Source organism: Strigops habroptila, chromosome 2, assembly GCF_004027225.2.
Source record: "Strigops habroptila isolate Jane chromosome 2, bStrHab1.2.pri, whole genome shotgun sequence".
NCBI lineage: Eukaryota > Metazoa > Chordata > Aves > Psittaciformes > Psittacidae > Strigops > Strigops habroptila.
The window spans coordinates 100,986,721-101,009,964 of record NC_044278.2 but is presented as its reverse complement, the minus strand read 5'-3'; the positions used below and the strand labels follow the sequence as shown (position 1 = coordinate 101,009,964).

Sequence of the window (23,244 nt, the reverse complement as noted above, 5' to 3'; positions counted from 1 at the left end):
CTGAGGGACACTGTAACAGCTGCAAAGCGTTGGGGTTCATGTAGAAGCTTCTAGAACAGGCTGCAGTACCCCCCTGTTGCCATGGTTAGCTTTGTGTGATGTTTGCCAGGTGAGCTTGGCTGGCTGTGGGACCATCTCTTCAAACCATCGTAGTCACAGCAAAGGACCATAGGTTTGGTTTATTTGTCCTTTGTGAAATAATTTCAAATTGTACTGCAATCTAAGAGTACTACACTTCATCACTGGGGTTGTAATCTATGTTTCTGCATAGCACAAATTGTGTGGCTTATACATTGTGTAAGAATTAGCTCCTGAGGTCATTTGGTGTATGTGCTAGCTAGCATATTAATGCAGAAATTGAATTAAGAGCATGTTTTGCCTCGTGTGGAAGGCGGCCGGGATCGTCCAGTTCCTCAGCGACCTGTGAAGAGACCATTGAAAGTTAGTGACTTAGCCAGAATTTGAGCAGGAGCAAAGAAACTGAAGCAGGAGGAGTTGCAGTGTGTTCAGTGTGTTACTGAATTGTAAGTGTAATCCTAGTGCCCTCTGTTGCTGGTGGAGCAGCTTATGTTGTCTCAAAGAAGTGCAGATGTACTGAAGGCTGGTAATTTCATATCTATGTGTGGAGAATTATGGTTAACTGTATTGTGAGTGTGTGCATCCGTGGGGCTGACTCAAAATACAATATAGAGGTGTGGTGACCTCGTCACTGATGAGTGGGAGAAAGTATTCTGAAAAGTGTAACTACATGCATTTTTCCAGTGGTATTTGAAGCTGCATTGGTTTTAGGTGGGAGATTAGCATCGTCCCTTACCAGGAGCTTAACATTTTCCTGTGTTAGAGCCTGGTTGTCAGGGAGCAGCAGGTTGCTCTGCAAGGGAGACTGCTGGCAGCAGAGGATGACACAAAGTGTGTCTCCCACACAACCTGAACAAGAAGAGTGGAGCAGTGTGGTGACAGTATCCAGGGACAGCCAACAGCCCCATTTGCCAGACATGTTGTCATGAAGTAGGTCCAAGGTCAAGTCAGCTGGGTTTTGGAAAGTGGACCGTTTCCCAGTTTGTGTGGAACAGTTATTGCATTCAGACATTAAATTCCGTTATAATTTTGCTGGAGGTAATTCAAAGCTACATATTTATACTTAGCAGTAAAAGAGGAACTAGCTAGTTCTTAGACAACTTACCATCTCAGTATTGCTAAGCAAGTGAAAGTTTATTGATATTGTGGAAACTATGTATGGTTCATGGTGTAAAAAGAGAGACGTGTGTGCTCATGGTGTAATAAGTAGAAGATCAAGTAATTCAACAGCTAAATCTAATATTAGTTTACAGATTCACTGATTAAGGCTAGGAAGTGAAGAATAGTGTTGCCATGGTGAAGTCTATATGATAAAGAACAAGAAGAACGAGCTAGTGAATAATTGATACATGTCTAAGATTAGAAACGATCATTTACAGTGTGCTCTTTGATATTCGTGCATGCTTTTTGCTTTAAAAAACCTCAGAGAATCACATTAGCATAGACCAAGACAGGTTTTTTGCATAAACTTTTAAGCAAAGTACCAATGGCTTATGTGTGCAAGAATACACAAATAGTCCTAGATGTCCTACGGGATCTGGAATTAAGGAACAGTATTTACAAGTGTCCTGATAAGCTTAAAGCCAGGCTTTTTCAAAACAGATAAAAATCTAACTGTTGTTGCAGAGGTATCTCTGAGTAAAGTATGGAAAGCTATTTTCTAGGATAAACACTGTAGATTTGCTGGAGCAAAGAACTGCAGGCATCATGCCTTTATAAACAGTTTTGCTTAATAAATGTGTCATTTATTTTTATGAATGTATAATGGAAATCAGTGAACATACACAGTAGTTGTAAATACAGTCCAGCTGCCCTGTAGCAAACTTTACTTGTCATAAATTCCTTTTTAGCAATCCCAGTAGCAAGAGCTATTATTCATTATTAATTAGCCCCATTAAAGTAAATCAAATAGATGCAGTTGGCTTGCATGCAACAATCCTGAGGTTGCGGTGCTGTCTTTTCTGCTTGCAAGCTGAATGAAATTATTTAGGGGGAAAAAAAAAAGACTGATATGAAGTAATTGTGTTTGATTTAGGAAAAAAAGAAAAAAATCCCTCTTTTAATGTTTCAAATTTGCAAACCATCTTGTAGTAAATGCCCCATTAAAGCAAACATGTCTTCATGTTCTCTAGAGTAAGTTAAGTTATAACCAAGTTATGACCATGATAGAACTTTAAAAAGGACAAATCAGAACAAATAAAAACCAATTCAATAGTTGGTGTGGAATAGTGATGGCAAATATCAAGGGGCAGAATTGAGAGATGCCTTAAAGAGGGATGGCAAATATCAGCATCAGGATCAGTTTTAGTTAATTTACTGCCTAGAGTAAGTAGGGAGCAGCATACAGCACGTAAAAAAAGTTCAGATTTGTATTGCATGATGAGGCACTTGATTTCCTTCATTAACTTATAAAGCTGAACCGGCTTCCTGTGCATTTTTCTGCATAAAAATAGGCAATCAGCCACTAATGATTATAAATGGCTCAAGTTGTGCAAGCTGAGAGGAAAAGGAGAGGGGTTACCTTTGTTAAACATAGAAGGGCTATATGATCATAGCAGTACTAGATACATATAAAAGCAATTAGAATTTTTGTCAGCTGGTTTGTAGTATGCCTAAATATCCCTGTTTCCCACAGATAGACATATTCGAAGATTGTGGTTTCAGACTTAGTTTTTGTTGTCTGTCCAAGAACTGAATCAAATGTAAAACTTGTATTGGTGTTTTATACATTAATGGTTTTACACAGACCAACCATGCTCTGTGTAGAAGAAACTGTATTCAAAACTTGTATGTTTTTCATACTTGTATTATATGCATGGTGCTTTAACAAGTGGATTCGTACTGAGCAGGAGTGAGGCTTTGTGTTGTGTCTGAAGCAACGATCCATGTGTATGTAATAGTAATACTTTGTGGAGTCCTCTTCAGAAAGATCTGTATGTAATTGCTTGGTGGAGTAGTTGTGTTTGTTCCTGCATTTTTCAGTGAATGTTACATTAGATTTTAGAAAACAGACTTATTAGTTGCAAAAAAGCGTAGGGTTTTCCAGTACATTGAAGTTCTCTGATATAAATGTCATTGGGGAATGTGAACTTTATAAATGTACTGTTGAGAAAACTTGTGATGTTTATTTTTGAGAGAGGGGGTTCTAGCTGGGCAGTTAAAATAGAAGTGAAAATCATACAGATCAAAAGCTGATAACTGTAATTGACCTCAAAATTGAAAAGCATTTAATCTTTTAGCATGGCCCCATCATTAATGGGAGACTCTTCAGTGAATGGCAGCTGTTGTCTGGTCCTTGCCTTCCTGTTCATCCGTTTGAAATGAAAGCTAGAGGACTGTGAAGGTTTCCATCTGGACATTGGTCATGGTGTTGGCAGCAGAGGGCACTTCCTGTGGCTGGTCCTACACTCTGTTGTGAAGCTCTGCTGAGTGAAGCTGATGTAGGCTGGGTTTTGAGGTATACTGGTCAGTTAAAATTGTGTTATAATATTATACACAGCAAAGGAAAGCTGTGTTGTTGCATAAACACTAGACAGTTATTTTCCTTAATCAGCTTTAAAGAAATCTTTGAAGTGACATCTTGGGAAAAATGCCAGCATCAAAGCCTGTCTGTTTATCTGTACACATCTCCAACAAAGGCAAAGGGGGTATCTTCTTTTTAATAAATTAGTGAAGAGTGAAGCCTGTGTTTCAGCTATGTGGTATTTGCTGGTTTTCTGTTATATTTGCATGGAATGTAAATTTCTTTTTCTATGCTTTGTTTCCCATATAGGTTGCTAAGCATCAGTAAGTGAATTCTGTATATGTGACTGTCTATGATTTGGATACAGGAGAACATTAACATTGAAGTTAATTGAAGCATTGGTTAATGTTTGTTTACATTACTTCCTTATAAGTGGTTTCTTGCAGAAAAGCAGATAGTGCTGAGTATTGCAAAGCACAGATGCTCTCAAGTTTCTCTCTCAAAACTTGAAACTGTATTATGTAGTTTTTCCACCTGTTCTTTTAATAGAGTGATAAACATTTGTCAGAGGCTTCAGTGTCAGAGGTAAACAGATCCGGTTCTTCCTCTGATCAGCCTGGAGAAGAAGAATGCATCAAGGAGTCTGCACATTATTAATACTTTTGAGGAAAGGTTATTTAGTCAAGATAGATGTTCATCATGTATTGTTGGCAGAAGTTTTGAGTAAAGTGTTATCTGCTTAATTCTGAAGCAGTTCGCTGGCAGCATGATTAACAGTGGTTTATTGTAAAACTGGAGAAAGCAATACTGATTGCAAATATAAAGGCATCCTTACAAATGTTTTCTGAATTGCTTAGTTTTCCTAAATGAAGTAATCTTTAAAAGAATTTTGCAACTGAAGGTCTTTTTTTTTAATTTATTCTTTTGGAAGTTTTCATTATTTCATTTTTAAAATAGTTACATACATAACAGCTAGAAAGCGCTATTGCTAAAGGTCATTCAGAACACCATTGTCACCAAGTCTGGGCACCTGGAGTTTGATTTTGGGTTGGGGTTTTTGGTTTTTTTTTTGGCAGATTGCTCATATTCAGAAACTTTTGCTCTCAGAGTTCAAATTTCTCATTTTACATTAGGATTGGTATTTCTTCTTTTGTCCTTTTTTTTGGCACTAAATATTTTAATAAGTATGTGGGCAGCAAACCGATTGGTATTCCAAGCTAAAAAAGTTACTTACATGCTACTTCCGTTAGTCTTCACTCTGAAGACCTTTATGTATAAGGGCGTAACAGATGGATAAGTCAACTGTAAGTCAAGGGGAGGCCTTGCTTGGTTGTTATTTAGATTTATTACTAATTTTTCTTTCTTATCTAAAATAATAATTACTTGAGAAGGAAAAAGAAGAGAGTAATGCTGTACAACAGAATTTGTCTATTAATTAGACAAAGCCAATTTAAACTTAAATAAAAAGATGGCTGATTTTATAACATGAGAAGAAGGTACTGGTTGCAGTGAGTGTTTTCTTTGTTTTTTTTTTCTTCCTTAAGCTACTTGGCGGGGGGAAAAAGATTTTGCAGATCGTGATAGGAAAAAGGTCTCTGGAAAAGAGATTTCTGTTCTACCATTTTTGATACCTGTCTTTCAATTTGTTCTTCCTGCTTGTGCTTGCAAGAAAAGCTGGAAAAGTTCAGGTCTAAATCTTGTTTGGGATGTTTTGTAGACTGCATAAGAGTTTATTGAAAGTTGCAGTGTCTGGGTCAGTGAAGTTGCTTGCATATCTGACTAATCAAAACAGAGTGGGGAGGAAGATCAGAAAAAGGAAAACTATATAATGCAATGCCAGTTTAGAGGTCAAACTTGATTAAAACTAGCAAAACAAAAGAGTAGTTCCTATCTGAAAACTGTTGCAGCCAGCCACATTACACAAGCCCGCATCAGATTTTTGGCCCCAATTAAAAATCTGAGTTTTTTTAATAAGAGGATTAGTTTTCATATTTTTGTTGAAGTGGACCTCCACTCTTGCTGTAGTCACCAAACCAACACTTGATGCACCATTAGAGATGTTTGCAGTAGGACAGCAAGCCACAGAACTCTTCGGAGAATGAGGCACTGTCCTGCTGGTGGCAAGTGCAGTACCCCACCACCATTTACCTTTGTTTTTAGCCATGTATAGAAAACTGCTTGCCCTTTTAAGCAGTTAAGTGCTTTCCCCTTATTACTTTGACTCCCAAGGAGGCCACGCTTATGTGATCACTTTCACCAGGAGGAAATCAGTGCTGATGCTGGAAAATAAGATCCACTCATCCAACGTCCTGCTCTGTCCTGCCAGTTCTCCTGTTGGCTATGCTCAAGTCTTCCCAACAAAAGTTAATGTGAAGTAGAGGGAGGGTTGGAGGTTTTTGTTTGTGGTTTGTTTGGGTTTTTTTAATCCTCTGTCTCAGATGTTAGGGCTTTTTAAAATACCGTCTGATTCTTTTCACTTTTGATATCCTCGACAAATACAAGTTATTCAAGACCGATGGGCAGTTTTATGTAAACTGCTGGTTTTGGAAAGTTATTTTATAAAATAGAGACATGAGAGCTTAAAACTGGAATGGGATGGCAGTTATTTATATTAATTTTCAAAGTTTTCATCAATATGGAGCTCTCCAGAAAGCCAGAATAGAGCTATTGGTGACCACGGTGGGAGGCAATAATCCATGTACTGCCACCCTTGCGTGCAAACGAGGTTGATCCTGGCCTTCACTCACCAATTTTTAATAGTTGAGGTGTTTATTTGTATAACTTAATTTACCAGTAGAAAAGAAGATAAAGTAAATGTTTTCAGGACCACAGGATGTTTATTAGCTAACTGCCTTTGCTAATAGTAATCAGGTTGTGTAGGTATACAGCCAGTTGGTAAGGTGAACATTTTATCTCAAATCAGGTTAATGTAAAAGAAAAATGTAACTTTTTGTATGTTTGGTGTGAAACAATCTGGCAAGTTGAGCTCTAGGGATTATATGATAACAAATGAGAGAACAGTGCCTTCCCAGTTTATCAGTCTGCTTTAGAGCATGAGAGATGCAATTCAGACCCTTCAATTTAGTAAACTGTGCATTTACTTACTGTGTAAAGCAACCAGTTACCAGAAAAGGCTCCTGTATAAGAAACTGATATGTTGGGATATGTGTTGGAGTATAGATAAAGACTAATACTAATTGTCTTTGAGACCACATGCTGCTTTTCTGAGCTGTTTGCACCAATTCAGAGCTGCAGACTGCTGGGGCCTGGCCAGGCCAAACCAAATGAGAAGTGCAGTTAGTTGGGTAGATACAGGGAATTGATACAGCGCTGCCCCTTCTGGCACCCAAATGTTGCGCTGCACAGCAGTAGCAGGTCTGAAGCGAGCGTGGATGTTCTGGTGTGGCCTTGCACTCCATGGACTGCCTGAGAGCATCCCTGCTGCATGGGAGGTAGTTTCTCCCTCCACGTTAAATACTTTAAAAAATTAAAACCACAAGTTCTATATGAATGTAAATGGATAACTTCCCGGGCAAAGCTTATTCTCACTGCGTAGTTAATCAGCTTCTGGGCAAGCACAGGAAGGGAAGGACTTTCAAATTGGGGAGGGTGGGGATATCATGAAATGGAATAGATTTTATGCACAATAGAGTGATACATGCCCAAATACTTTTGTTGGTTTTTTTTTTTTTCTCATTCACTAATGTCTGAAGTACTGGTTTCCTTGATTCTTTCACAGAGTATTTATTTATAAATCTCCAAAATAATGTATTTCATCTTGTAATTGTGCCTACCTTTAACCAGCACAAAGTTAGTAAATGAAATTAATAAAGTTAATTTCATTCCTAAAACTCAGTTAAAAGTAATTTTAATGTTTGCTGTCTCTTTTTTTTTCCAATTTAACATCTCAACATAAAATACTAATACTGAACCTTTCTCTGTAAGTATTGAAAATATCCAGCTGTTTTACGAGTAACTTTTTTTAACAAGACTTTTTTTGTAAGTGAAGATTCTTTCAGTATTCAATGGAAAGGGAAGATTACTGCGAAAAGAGCAAAGTATTTACATGATCCTCTGCAGAGATGAACGTGTTCTCTGCATGAATTATTTCTCTTAATAATCATTATCATATTATGATCTCAGAATTAATTACAACTTTAGGAAGTATTTTAGCTGCCTTTGATTCATTCTTCTATGTTGTTTGTTACCTTCTTTTCTTACTAAGTTACATTTCTCATGAAGAAAAGCAGTATTTCCCCTTGCATTCCCTCTTCCTGCATCCCTTTTTTTTCTTTTTTCCCTCACTTTTAGTTGCAAAATGTGACTGGTGCAGTTGCTGTTTTGAACCCCACCCTTAGGGTTGCTAGGCAGAGGAACTTCATTGCGTAAGTAACCTGTTAACTGAACAGGCTACTGCAGCCCTAACCAGCCATCTAATGAACAGCCAAGTCTTAGAGGAAATAACTTCTACCATTTACTGTTTGGAACCAGACCTTTTAAACATGGAAAAAATGAAGCAGTAAATTTGTTTTAAAATAACAAAACAGCTAAAGAGAAAGAAATCTTTGCCAGCAGGAACTAGTGTAAAGCATGAATATCAATATCTGAAAATAACTGTTGAAATAGTAACTCCTGAAAACGAAGGTTAATATCATGCACTGCAAATGCTTGATTGCTTTTTTGGTTTGTTGTTTTGTTTTGGGTTGGGGCTTTTTTTCAGTTTTGAGGTTTAGGGATGTGGATTCAGTTGGGTCCACCTCTGGCATTTAGGCTGGTTACTGAGTGACCTCAAATGAACTGCACAGATTTCATGAGGTAGTTTCTGTTTTGTTCTGTGCAATAAATATTTGACTGTAATAATTCAGATCGTGACATGCCAAATCGAACTGATTTCTTCATCCATGTTAAGCAGTAAAATATAACTTTACCCAAAGTAGAAGTGTGTGTGTAAATACCTGAAATAAGGTTTGTAATGCTTTCTGACAAATAGTACTACAGATTCGGTTGGCAAAAGCTTGTGTGCATTTCAGCATGTTCTGGAAATTATTATCTGTCCATCAGTCTTTATTAGCACTGTCTTAAAGTTGATAAAGACGGAAAAAATAGGAGAGAATTCTGAAGCTGCACGAGTGAAGGAATAGAAGCAGAAAGCAGAGCCTGGATGTGCGTTGGGATAGTGGGTATGAATTTCAGGTGGGCAGACAGGTTGCTGGGGAAAAAAACACCTAAGCAGGTACAAAACTATACAGAGCTTAAAGGTGCAAAGTTGAGAGACAGTGTTAGGAGTAGGTTTGCAATAGCTGGTGACATTTCTGAGACTAAATTTTTCCCTTGGCGTTAAACTCAAGGTCAGCTAAGAAAAGCTCTTCTGTTGGTTCTTTGGATTCTGGTCAGTGTCAGCTTTGGGGTTTAGCTGTAGGTAGATAAAGTGGGCAGTTACTCCACCATTTGGCTGGTGGAAGCAGTAGACAGCTCAGTAAGGACCTGCTTTCGTCCTGCCTTTCCTTTGCCTGTAGCTTTTCCTGAGCAGTGGTTCAAGGACTGCAAGATGACCAGGCAGCAGGTCTTTGCCTCCTGTTGCACAGCTGGACATAGGCTGCTTTCTGCTGTTCTCACCCACTGAGGGGCCAGAAAGGACAAGGCAGCCCTGGGTGGCTTTTCTCAGAAGCAGTCTGTAACACCGTTATCTTCCACAGCACCATGAGAGCATGCCTGCTTCCTCATCTCAGCCTTACCGCTTCCCCTTCCTCCTTCCTCTCCACTCCCCACTGCAACTTCACATCTGCTGTTAACAGTGCTTTGCAAAGCAGCTGCCGGGCTTGCTGGGCTAAGGGCCTTTGCTTCTGGAAATTACACCATCTGGCCATATTCCAGAATGCAGTATATGGCGTTTATATTTAGATCACCATGTATCTGGCATCTGGACCTTATTTATCTGTGTGCTTGATGAGATGTGGTTTGAGCACTTTCTTTTGTGGATGATACTCTATGTAATGTTCTCAGTTGTCACAGTGAAAGATGTTCTGTAGAAATAATTGTTCTTTCTGTAGAGCTGCCACTTCTGTTGGCTGCATGTGAGATGCCTTTTATTACTGGTATCTGTTAGAAATATTAGACAACAGAGAGGGCTGGTAAAGAACATTTTGCCCTTGTAATTAGATCAGTTCTGACCACCTGCAAATATGGGCTAGTGCATGACAGGTCCAGCAGTGGTGAGTATTCTGATATTATATTGTGGTATATCTCAAGTTTCTCTCAGTAAGGCTGGGTTGTGGGGTGGGGTGGTTCTTTTGTTTTATATAAAGGAATCTTTGTCATAGTTGAAGGAACCCTAACCATTCTATGAAATAAATGGTGCTCTTAAATGAGTACGCAAAGTAACATACTGCAGGAAGGCCAACAGAGGGTGCTGAAGTGATGCAGCTTTTACATTCACTAGCTTATTTTGTTTTCTGGAGAACAATTTTAGCAAACCTCCGTATTTGGGGATGTCTTACTGTACAGCTGTGGAGTTAGTGCATTGTTTGTGATTTTAATGGCATAATTTTCATACTTTTAAATATTATTTTGTGGTATGAAGATTATTTCAGAATTGCCCGTTCAGTGATAACATGTACAAGAACAATGTGTACCTACTTAGGCCATTTATTAATTTTTTGTTACCTCTGAAAAGAGATACAAATGAAAATCCTGATTTTTCAGAAGAAAAAGTTGGGCATGGTGGAAGTACCACTGATCTCTGTGACTTACACATGTTGCATTGCACATATTGTGAGACTGATTGAACAAAGTACTGATATTTGAAAGTCATGGTTTGGTGTAAATAATACCTGCGTAGAAATAACGTACTTACCAAGAAACGTCTTGAGGAGGATTGTTAAAAAGTTAGATGATAGCATATGACAAATCATTGTGCAATATTTCACAGTTTAATGATATCCATAATGGACTTTATTTCAGGTTCCTCACTTTTATCCTTGTTTTCAGGGTCTGGTTTATGCTCTGGTTATAGAGGAGGCTTTGCCCTTTATGTACAGGACTGAAAGGGAAGTGTGTCTACACATGGTTGTAATGTTTGGCTGGAGACTGCTTGATTCAGCTTGCTCCTGTTCTTTAAAGTAATGTATGTCCACGAAAGTCAGTATTTACAGTGTTGCCTGAGAGTCTATTATGGAAAACACTCTCTTCCTCTCCTCCTGACCCTCCTCCTCTCCTGAAAGCAAAGGGTAGTGACTTCAGGCTACCAGAGCTTGGAGAATGCAATTTATCACATGAATATGCAAAGCCAGGCAATTGCTTTTAAAATGCACTCTCGTTACTGCACAGATGTGATGCGTGACAGACTAAATCCACTCCATTGTATTGATGATGATAACAGGAAGTATTCCATGTTCTTGGGATTTTCTTTGATGAGTTTAAAACTTAATAACCCATTTTTGTCCTGAAATCGTGTACGTCTTCTGATGGCATCTTGCAGTCAAGAATTGACTTCTCAGCAGGAAAATGAGGAACTAGAGTTTCATGAACCCTTCAGATCTACTGTCTGCCACTTGTCATTTACCAAAACCCAAAAGTGTCTGAACAAGGGGACCTTATCTTTAAAATGCGTCTGGAGCCTGGCATACAAAAAACCACCCATAGTTACAGAAAGTGTGAAGGAGCAGATCTGAGCTGTGACTGCCCAGTCTATCTCAGTGATTTTTGACTCAGATGCCACAGTTTGATAGTTCTGTTAATGTTCAGGAAACCTGAACTCTTGCATAAACAAGCAAGAAGAGAATTGTCCAGACTTACCGTAGCATTTCTTAAAGTGTGGGTAGAACTACTGTTGTGTTTTTATGGAAAACAGCTGCAAAGGGCTATCCAGAAGGAAGAAAGCACTGAAGAAAGAGAAACAAAAATACATACGCTTTTAATAATACACGGTGAAGTGGTGAATTTGGTTCCTGTTATGAAGACAAGGGTGGGGAGACAAATCAGGGTTGAAAAACACCACCTTATGAGAGAGCAGAAAACTGAGTATCATTTGCTAATATCAACTCAGTTGATCTTTTAAGTGCCCTGTCAAACATTTCATGGGGCTGAACAGGTTAAGTAATATTGGAGTTGGAGTGTCCTGTTTGCTGCTGTGTGTCTGGAGTATTCAGATTCAAGTATGCTGTTCATAAGGCTGCTCTGACAGCACTGTGTCTGTCCAGACAGATTGTGACTCTGCCCTTGGAGGTATTCAGTGCTTTGTTGAACAATGCCCTGAGCAATTACATCTCATATTCAAGTTAGCAAACAAGGTGTCTTACTGATGTCACAGGTCTGTGTAGCATCATCATTCCCTGAGCTCACAGAGAACATTCAAACTGTCCTCATAGTAACAAAATTCAAGTTGGATATTATAATCCAGCATTATGGGCCTCTGGGCATTATCCATCATGGGACAGTGCTCTCCCTCCCAAGTGCAGTACCCACTTCTGCTGCCAGTGGTTTTGAACACAGACATGATTTGAACACAGATATGGTGCAGGTGGTAGTCTCAGTTTCAGAACCTTTGTGGATGTTAGGATCTACTTAAAACCTGGAGCTTCTTTTCCATCACCATGTTTTGAAACAGCACTCAAACCTAGGACACACTAACAGTAACATAGCGTCATATGATGAACGTGTTGCTCAGAGGAGAAGCATGCGAGAGAACTTCATGATCCTTTGGTACCGTGACCAGGGAATCCCAGACATAAACCTGATATACAATAAGAACCGGGCTTTTGGTCCTGCAGTCCGAAAGCCATCTCTGGTGGGATTTTGGTTGGGTCAGAAGATTTCACCTGGAAGATTTCTAGGTGAGGAAATGTTGCAGTGCTCGCTTTATGCCACTTACATATATCATAAGAGCAAGTGTACATAGCCTGTCTCAAAGAATGGTTATGGCTGAATAACTTCTGGTTTTGAGCCTGAAGCTGTTACTAGACTGAATTAAAAAAATCATGTTTCCTGTTCTAATAGGGACCTTGCAGTTATACCTGAATAGTAAAAGTAGATTCCTACTCTCAGCATTTTTGTTTTCCAGAGGCACCACTGTTTACTGCTGCTTAAGGAATTGCAGCATAATTCAGTTTCCACTGTGGCTTATAGTTTCTAACCAGAAATCTACAAAAAATAAAAAAAAAGGTCTAGTTCATATTGTCAATGTAAAGACAAGTTGTAATTTAAAAAATTTACAGCATTTGTATATAAAATTTTCCCACTTGTTTTATGTCTCTATCCAAGAGTGCATATTCCTGGTAAGAAAGTACGCAGTGATTCTTTTAACAGCATCTATTATGAAATCTTTGGTAGATAAATACAATTTTTAAGGTCATGCTTTAAGACTTGGAGTTTGCTTAATCTTTTGTTTAATCTGGGAGCAGCAATATATAATGTTGCCCAGGTGACCAAAGGTTAAAATGACTGTTATTTTCCCTAGGTAGCTGTGATGGCTCACAATGCAAAACAGTGATCTCCAGGAAACAAGCAAGATAGCATCCAGACTGCTTGCAGTTAACTCATCTCTGCCTGAACTAGAAAAATATTTGTGAAGATTACATTGCAAAATTAAAGAATTAAGAGAGATCACTGCTGGAAACTGTCACTTTAGGGAAAGGTAAGATTTTGCATAAATTACCTAGTTATTACAGAATTATGTAAGATTTTTCTGTTAGAATAATAGTAAATTTTATATATGAATGTATTTATTGACTGAATGTGGCAACTGTTATCCTTTTCTATTAAATAGTTAAAAGTCTTTTGCATAGGTGAAAAAGATAAAACAGGCATATTGGGATTTGGAAGCTCATGTTTAGGTAGTTCTTACTGAAGAGGATTGTGTCCATGAATTTAAAAATTTGGCAGTGACAGGTTTTGGCTTGTTATGGCTTCAGTTTAAATATTACTTACAAAGCTGTATTAAGATCACCACATATGACATGAGATTGTGCACATGCTTTACTACAAGTATTTATGGACTCTTTGTCTTAATGTTAGTTAAAGCTGGAAAACCAATACCAGAAGCTGAAGAAAGTTGTGGGTTTTAACTACTCTGATACAGTGCAAGTGTTTAGCTAAAGCCTTCCAGGGACTGAAATTCCTTACAGAAGCAGTTGGCTATATTTGGTTTTGTAAATGCTGAAATGTGTTTGAAAAAAGATGAATAAGCATTTCGCATATTTACTAAATAAGTATTTGAAATATAGCTGCAATTGCTACCGTGCATTTATATCTCAAGGGGGAAAAATAGAGAGCAACAGAAGTAGAAATTCAGCAGTGTCCCTCTCTTGAACAAAACAAAACCTTTTTTCCCTACTAAAAAGGTTGGATGGATTTTAACCTATCATTGTTACGCTGTAGTTAGTCCCTATGTCATATAAAAATAAGATTTCTTGCAGACAATTAGTTTTGCCCTGTAACTGGCTGTAAGATGCACCACGCTATATTGTTAGCAGTATTTCTCATAGAGTACTGGCTTCCATAGTGCTCCCACTTCTACTCCACTGAAGAATTAAATATTTCTTTTGATTTTAAAGAGCAGTATATACAGCCCCTTGATAGGGCCACAGACTTTTCAATCTGAGTAGTTATTTTTATGTTCTTTGCTGTTTGCTTAAATACAGATTTTTCTGTTTCAGCTTTTCTGGATTTCTGGATGATGGTTTTCAGTACATGGGAACAATTATTATACTACTATTTATTATTCAGTGCCTATTTTATTTTGATATATTCTTTTTTTTTTTTTTTTTTTAATCCAAGACAGTGCAGGTCAAAACAAGTAGAAGGATGTATTTATGCTGCAGAGCACAGAGATATGTGAATGTGTGATACATATTCTTATTATGAAGATGGTGATTGCCTAGAGATAAGTTGTTCTGTGCAGCAGGGCTGTGTACATGCATGCTGACATGAAAAGGGCTCCATAGGGCTGAGTCTGTAAGTTCAGTTTGACTTGTGGTAGGGCTCTAGGACACATCTCTGCAGCAGCATGTGACATTTAAACCTGGTGTATCATTGGAACATGCTGAAATTCCTATGTCAGTCACTGAAGGGTGTAAGGGAGACATGTAACCCATATAAAATAATGCAGCCACAGGAGCCTAGAGCACGGTCGCTACTGCTCTAGACACAAGACTGAGCACGTATCATTGTGCCACGTGAGCCAGGAGGGAATGCGTGATGACGCTGGTCTGGAAAAGTACAAGTATATGCAATTACAGGCTTTAAGCTGGGAAGTGAGAGCTGTTTCCTAGATTACCCTTGTGACTGTAATTCTAGGACCTCCAGTGTCCTGGTTAAGCAAACTCATAAAATATTAGATTTGACCACTTTGGACTAATTCACCTGTTCTACTGTGCCTTTGAACAACTGATTATACTAATGCTTCTCCTTCGCAAAACAGTTTAAGGAGATCCAATCTCTCAACAGTTAAGCTAATGGCTTCTGAATGAAAATGGTATCTCATGGCAGCAGGCTTCCTTCTCCAATGAATACAAACTTGGCATATTAGCAGGTGTCTTGTAAATGTCCTTGAACTCAGAGCAGGATATACATGAATATGCAAATAGATTCATGGACCTTTATTTTCTAAAAGGGAGATGAGACCAACTGACATGATGTGCTCTTATGAAATCTCTTGCCTTTTACAGTTTGATTTAGTTCCACTTAACTAGGAAAGTGTTATTTTTTATTTACACTGGTGGTGTGTCAGGAAAATTAGCAGTACTAAAGTCTGATGACTGTGGGACCTATTATCTTCCACAGATCCTCTTAGGTTTTGGAGGGCGACATTGCTGACACCAGCAAGACAATGCTATCTGTTGCTACTCATAAACATAACTGCCTTATTTCCTTTTATTTATTCTACTGCTGCACTATAAATTTATGTTCTTTGATTTATTTGATGTGATGACATCTTAATAGTGTATTTGTCCAGCTCTAAATTGAACTCAGTCAATTCTGTGCCTTGGGCTTTTGGAAGTAACGAATGAAAACTCTCTATTTAGGTTCACCAAGGCATGTGACAAGCTATCTAGTGGCAATCTAGGAATGCAATTAAATGTGTTTAATTCTGCACTTCATTTACTAGGTTAGAGTTCTAAAATTTTGTAAGGTAGAAACCTCACAGGACATGAAAACTCAACCATTTTATTTTATCTCAGTGCTTTGACTTCATTTTTCAAAGTGAGAAACTCCATCATTTCTTCACTTAGTTAATTGTGAAGCCTGTGTAGCCTTATGAAGGTCCTAATTTTTACTTAAGTTGTGATAGCAAGCATTAATTTATTGACTGTGAAAGAAAAGTGGAGATCCCAACAGCTATGTGTTCAGAAAGTTGTTCTCCATTTCAGTCTCCCTTTTTGGAGAGAATTAAGCCTGGCTGTGTGGAAAAGTCCCACTCTATAATTGCCTAAACTATGTACATATGTACATGGATTATAGTACTTCACAAGATAGTGGATGAGATATTTAAACAGGTTGGACTGATACAGGGGAATAAATGAGAGCTAAGTGCCCAAGAACTGAGCTGGAGCATGAATAGACCAGTAGGAAGAACTAAAAATAGATTTGTTTTGTTATTTTTAGGAATTCCTGCTGCTTTCATAAAAATCACTGAACTTCAAAGGTCATGCTCAGTACCTTTCAAACATTCATTTTAATCTAGTGCAGGGATCCAAATGAAGACTGACACTTGGAATTTGGGGGAGGCAGTATAATTTTTTCGTAATTAAAAATATCAATGTTCTAGCTTGAAATCTGTCCTGGGAAGCAGATCAGCATCATTCATCATGTTGTAGCCAAGAGTACTCATATTGACTTGTAGACGGTAATAACTTTTTTATGGCTGATAAGCATCATTTAATATTGCCTAAGAGTAGTGGATTTTGGTTTTCTTTTCATGTTAAGGTACTGTAATAGTTCATGAAAGAAGTTTGTCAATATTAATCCCAGAATCTTTATAGTGATGTGTGAGTGTTTAAATAATTTCTTTGTTGCTTGTACCTTTTTACTTCCTTAAAAAAGGTGGGGGGTAAGGAGCAGAGGAGAAAAAGTGGGAGACCTGCATCTGATATTAAAGAAAATATTTTTTGTGTAGGAGTGCGTAGCATGAAAGACATGACAAAATAGGCAGCAATTCCTACTGAAACAGCAAATCCTTTAAAAAAAATCACAAGATGAACAACCACATCACAGAAAGTATGCCACTATTTCCAAAGTAAATATTTTACCAAATAGAATTTTGATACAAGGAACATGATGTACAAGGAACAGGATGTGATACATACCCAGTACAACATTTTAAACACATTTTAAACTTCCTGGCTTTTCCCTTGCTTATATTTAGATAAAGCTGAAATGGTTCCACTCAATGGTATTTGCTTTGATTAAAACAGATAACATTTTTCCCATGTAGGTGGCTGATTTGGGGGCTTTTTTAAGGTATAAGCAATTTTTCCTTGTATGTGTTTCTCCATATAGTACAATAAGGGAAAAGCTTTCATTCTCCATTCCACCCCTGTAAAGAACTGAGCTAAAAAGTCCAAAGATACAGATATACTACTTTTTCTCTCAGTGCTGATGTGCTATTTTGGAATATGAGCTGACCTACTTTCTATGTTTCCAGAAAGTGACATGAAAAATCTTAGCTCAGGTTGCAGAAAGATTTGGATTTATTTTCGAGTGGATTTTTGTACATGCTTTCACACAGATATGCACACACACATGTTGGCTAATGTGGGGATTGAGGTATACTAGCAAATCAAGCGTGCCAATTTTGGTACAATTTGAAGAATAATAGCAGCAGAGATCTGCTGCTAGACACGTGCCTTTAGAGGATTTGACAGGAAGACGTTTCCAGTCTAGCTACATGATGACAGAGAAAGCTTTCTGTTCCCAATTTTGAATAAATTTGATACCTAAGTAGAAACAGCCAAAATTCTTGTAAGAATCTCATTATTATATTTTTTTTCTAGTTTCTTCAGCATTGTCTTAGAGACTGGAAGATAAACCTTCTTTCAATAATTTTCTTTAACTTCCTATTCAGCACTCTGACCACCAAAGAATGTTCAGCCCGTTCATTTGCCATTCCCAATTAAAATAATGATACATGGAACTTGGGAATTGTATGAACAAATTAGGAGAGAACAAATAAAGAGAGATGAAGACCTACTAGGGCCCTCTGCTTAGGGCAGCGAAAACCCCATCAGTCTTGATAACCCTGCGCTCACATGTGGGCTCCTCCCCAGCAGAGCAGCTCTTTTTGATATTTTTAATTACGAAAAAATTATACTGCTTCCCCCAAATTCCAAGTGTCAGTCTTCATTTGGATCCCTGCACTAGATTAAAATGAATGTTTGAAAGGTACTGAGCATTGATAGCATGACCTTTGAAGTTCAGTGATTTTTATGAAAGCAGCAGGAATTCCTAAAAATAACAAAACAAATCTATTTTTAGTTCTTCCTACTGGTCTATTCATGCTCCAGCTCAGTTCTTGGGCACTTAGCTCTCATTTATTCCCCTGTATCAGTCCAACCTGTTTAAATCCTTTTTGGTTTATTGTGCTTCACTCACGATGACCATAGTGCAGGAGGTCTTAGTGTGGCATTCCTCTCATCTAACCTGTAGGAGCATAGAAAGGTTAAGTATCTGTAAGTCTCGGTAAAAGTCTGCAGTTAAGGGAAAAAGACAGTTTCCTCTATCCTCAGTTAGGGGAAACGTTCCTGTTCTCTTTTCCATAAGAAGCAGCTGTGTCCTGATTGTCATAGTTGAGAAGCATATCTGGAAATCTCATTTCTGCTGAAATGTGATCTAAACTTAACCCATTTCTCTGTGTGTTCCAATCTGTGTAAGAACCAATGGGATCTCAGGTTATTTAGGTCCTGTTGGGACCCCCTATTAGTTTCCACCCTCCCCAAATTACTTATTACACTTGCATGCTATGCTGAAAGAGCTGTTGCCCTCATACTCTGCTCTTTGGAGTCAAGATTTGGAAGGATAGCCCCAAATAATTTTCTCCACCTAAGAAAGATAGAAATTATGTGAACAGTAGTGTAAACACCCATGAGTAGGTCTGATCCTTGCTATCATACTTTTTCACTTTTTGCTGAAAATTGTTCTCAGATACAGTTGCTTTATCAGCTAAATTTACAGCGCTAACATGACAGTAGTACTTAATACAAAAAATATAAGGGTAATGATTCCTAACACAAATTGATTGAAGGACTTACCTTACTGATACATGTGTTCCTGAAAATAATTGGTTTGTATAGTATTACCGCTTTTTCTTGGATGTTTGCGTAATTCCAGAAGTGTTCAGGAATGTATTTTTCATCTTTGCCTGACCTAGAGACTGGTAACAACTTGACTTCCCAGAGATAAGCCAGATCATGGTATTCTGTGCTATCAATCACAGGCATTAGTTCTTCAAATTCCTTTTTAAACTAATCTGAAATGTCAGGAAATTATAGTTTATTCGAGCTGCATGAGGGCTGCACAGTGTTTGAATATCTTTGAATCTAGATTAATTTCAGGATAATCATCCTGGGTCTTTAAAGACTTAAATGCCCTACAGTTCAGCTGAAAAACTTATTGCTCCTGAATATTTTGCCACTCATCTTAATTTGGGATTATAAAGCCTGAAACTGATCTTGCCAGAAACAGGAGGAGAATGGTGTTCATGCACCTCCCTGGACTGTGGAATGAATTACTGGAAGAGTTCAGTGGGAGTCTTGCTATGTTTTGGGAGTGTTGCAGGACTTATCTCCCGTGGCAAGTTTTTTTCTCTCTAACTAAGCTCTTAATTGACTTTGCACGAAATAAATTCCCCAATTTTGAAGCCCTGTATAGAGATAACAGTAGAAGACAGTAAGGAGTGAAAGGGGGTTTTCTTTTCTTGAGAGAGTAGATATTTGTCGATTAATGTTCGCAGTCACTGGGCAAACAGGTGTCTTAAAAATGTACTTGTTACAGTGAGCATCTGACAAACTAGGTTATTGCACAGTTTCTAACACTAACACTACATTTTCTCAGTTGTTTTCATACGTGTTACTAGTCAGAATAAGGTTGTGTCCTCTTGGTTCAACATTAGCCAGTTGCACAGCTGACACTCAGAAAAGTAACTCCTTTTCTGTTCTGTTGTTGCAAGAGTGATCTTTATTTCTTATATTCATTGTGTACAATAGTATATTTTTTTTTTGGTGTTTATCTGGTGAGCCTTGGGCCTTTGCAGCTGTGCGCAGGGACACACTTTCAGCAACACAATGCCTAAAGGGAGCATCTGTTAAACACATGATGTTTTTTGTCATTTCGCTTGTATTACGGTGCTTGCAAAGGAAACACAATTGCTCTTTTCTGCTAATACTGTTTTGAATTCATCTACTATCATTCTTGCAAAGTAACTATTGTCAAATTAGTCTAAATTGTAGTTAACTCAGGCCAGCACATAGTCACAAAGAATCTCATGGAATTTGTTAAATGTTTTTCTAATTTGTTCTTGTTCTGTTGTATTAATAACAGTTGTGAGCACTGAGGGTCCTAATCTGAATAATCATAGGGAAATTAAATAATCAGTATACATCTGTACAATTTTATTAACCACATTAAAAGAAGATAAATAAATATAGATATAAAATGCATAGGCACATTCTCTTAAATCTAACATTGGTATGCAGGCTATATAAGTTATGTCTGGTTTGTAGCAGAGTAATACAGCATGATGTTTTTCTACTTCTGTCCAAGAACAATGTTTCAGGCATGATTTGGATGCCATCTTGTCACGCAGCTGATGCTTTAAAAAGTCAGGGGAAAATAATTGGTGAAATTGGTAGCTTTTAATATCATTGTTTTCAAAGGTGGTGCTTCTTAACTAGTTAGGTTCTCACACATCTTCGGAAAATGAGGTAAAGAGAACCCCAAAATATCTCTGGCTTCAGATAAGTCTGTACAGGGAATCTAATTCTTCTTTTCATGTTTTGTGGGTTTTTTCTCCTTTCTCAGTCTCTAAGCTCCTGGAATTTTTTACTTACCTTAAAGCTTGCTTTAGGGGTCAGCCCCTGTGTGTGTTTGCCAAGCACTGCTTGCTGTTGCTCAAGGCAGCACTTTGTGTCAGTTACTTGCAGTTGGCCACTGCTTCCTGTGGTTTGGAGACCCTGAGTTTCCTCACATCCTTTCCTTTTCCCTATGTTGTTTGTATGCATACTGGCTGTCATCCTTTATCTCTGTGTGTAGGGAAAAATCAAATTCGCATTTAATATTCAGGTAGCTTTTCCTTTCCTTGCTTTCTGTCTTTCTTTCCATGACAATGTATGAGGACCTCCACACTGGTCCTAAATGCTAAATCCGCATTTATGAACTTGTGTAGAGAAACTTTCTCTCAGCTGCTTTCATTTTACGCAGGCAGTACTGTGCTTACTGCAGATGGGAGAAGAAGAGGGGGAGGTATGCAGAGAGAGAGAGAGAGGTTCGATTTGCAATTTGGAGTTCAAATTCAGGAGCACTAGCAAAGCATGAGTAATCACTTTGACTAATTAAGGTGCAGTTGATAAGAGATGTTACAGAACACTGTGGTAAGCCTATACACAGAAAAATGCTTATTTTATGCAAAGCATCCTAATGCATGGCAGTGTTAGATGCAATAAGTAGACCTTATCGTTACTGTTCAAATGCAGAATAAGTATTTATAGTAAAACTACAGAAGTTTAATACTGTGCAATTAAACATGTACAAATCAGGTGTGTTGTGTCTGTATCTGAAGGTTTTAAAAATAATTTACACATCCATGCTTTATGACTCTATAGCAATGTGATGCTGGTTCGTGTATACTGTTGACTTCTGTAGCAGAAGCTGAAACTCATGTCCTCAGGGTTCTGCCTCCATTGGGCACTCCAAGTAGCTGGTAAGGATGTGTTCTGCTGTTTCTAGAGTTCTGGCCGTCATTTTCCTATTCATTGGTCTCACACTTTTATAAGTACTTCTGAGAAAGCTGAAGTACAGCCAAGGATATAGAGAGCAAATTGATTATTTCCCTAATACGAGAGAGAATAAAGTTAAGTCAAAGTGTACATAAATCTGTATGTTACACTTCCCACAAAAGGGGATGCACTGAAAGCATGCCAGGCAAATAACTTTAAACCAGCTTCTGTATGCCAAACATCAAAAACATGCACGTGGTTCTGACTCCTCTGCTAGTGTGGCAGCTAGGAAGGAGGATGATTTGCTGACTGATGGAGATGGAATGCATTTGCCATCTTAGATGAACATTTAAGATACTTTTGTAAAGACTGCTTTTGTCTCTGGGGAAAACTGAAGGATAGGCTCACACCTTGCCTTTTATGTGCTCCTTTGGCCCATACTGTTACTTTTATAGATACCTTTAATATCACTAGATGAAACTGAGAGAACTAGTTTAAAGAACCAGTTGAATAAAACTAGGTTATGTTCTCTCTCTGATAGGGATCCATCTACATTTATTGTACTGTCACCAGAACTCTAGAATTATCCCAGGTAAATGTGGCTTTCCTATTCGCTGCAACATGCCATGCTTGAAAATGAAGTGGGGCTTCTAGGGAGAGTATGGGCAAGCTGGAAAGCTACAGGCATATAATCAAGCATATTCTGAGATGATACTGAACAATAAAAATTTCTATGCTCCAATTCCATTAATAGTAGTTACAAGTACATGTTTTTCTGAAAACAGTATGATTTGTACATCTGAATTTAGGTGTGGCAAAATTCAGATTCATCTGTCTGGGGACTCCAGCAAAGCACTTTACATGTTTGTCTTAAATGAAAAACTAAGATTCAAGCTACTCCTGGTTGTCTGGATTACTACACTTTGGAAAATGAGCAGGTATCAGTGTTGAGGATCTAGGGAACAGTTTGCTCCAACATGAGGGTAGAGATGAAGCTTAGGCTAATAGGAGGGTGGGCAGTAGTGCTTTCTGCTGTTATCATAGAATCATAGAATAGTAAGGGTTGGAAAGGACCTTAAGATCATCTAGTTCCAACCCCCTGCCATGGGCAGGGACACCTTGCCCTAAACCATGTGGTCCAAGGCTCTGTCCAACCTGGCCTTAAACACCGCCAGGGATGGAGCATCCACAACCTCCCTGGGCAACCCATTCCAGTGCTTCACCACCCTCACTGTAAAGAACTTCTTCCTTATATCTAATCTAAACTTCCCCTGTTTAAGTTTGAAGCCATTACCCCTTGTCCTACCACTACAGTCCCTAAGGAAGAGTCCCTCCCCAGCATCCTTATAGACCCCCTTCAGATACTGGAAGGCTGCTATGAGGTCTCCACGCAGCCTTCTCTTCTCCAGGCTGAACAGCCCCAACTTTTTCAGCCTGTCTTCATACGGGAGGTGCTCCAGCCCTCTTATCATCCTCGTGGCCCTCCTCTAGACTCGCTCCAACAGCTCCATGTCCTTTTTATGTTGAGGACACCAGAACTGTTCTGGATCTCAGTCCCACTATAGGCAGCAGGGTTCTCCATTTGAGAAAAGAAAATCATATTCTTGGGAGGCTCAAAAGATTATGTTTTTTTAATCCCAAAACTACGAGCAAGTTAGAACTCCTTGGATGACATATAGGATCATGACAGCCTTGATTCAGAACTTAAATAGTGCTGGAGAGAAGGCAGTCTTGATTCCTAAGATTTGGGCACATAGATTTCACTTGGATCCAAACTGA

General features: G+C 38.3%; 1 protein-coding gene across 5 annotated transcripts in view; it reads left to right on the top strand.

Moving 5' to 3' along the window:
* FRY (FRY microtubule binding protein) overlaps window positions 1-23,244 on the top strand; it is a 232,117-nt gene that overhangs the window by 16,677 nt on the left and 192,196 nt on the right. For all 5 annotated transcript variants that reach the window (XM_030475571.1, XM_030475558.1, XM_030475572.1 and 2 more), the window contains exon 2: window positions 12,996-13,172. The gene's annotated coding sequence lies outside the window, so the exon portion shown is untranslated. The remainder of the gene's footprint in view (window positions 1-12,995; window positions 13,173-23,244) is intronic.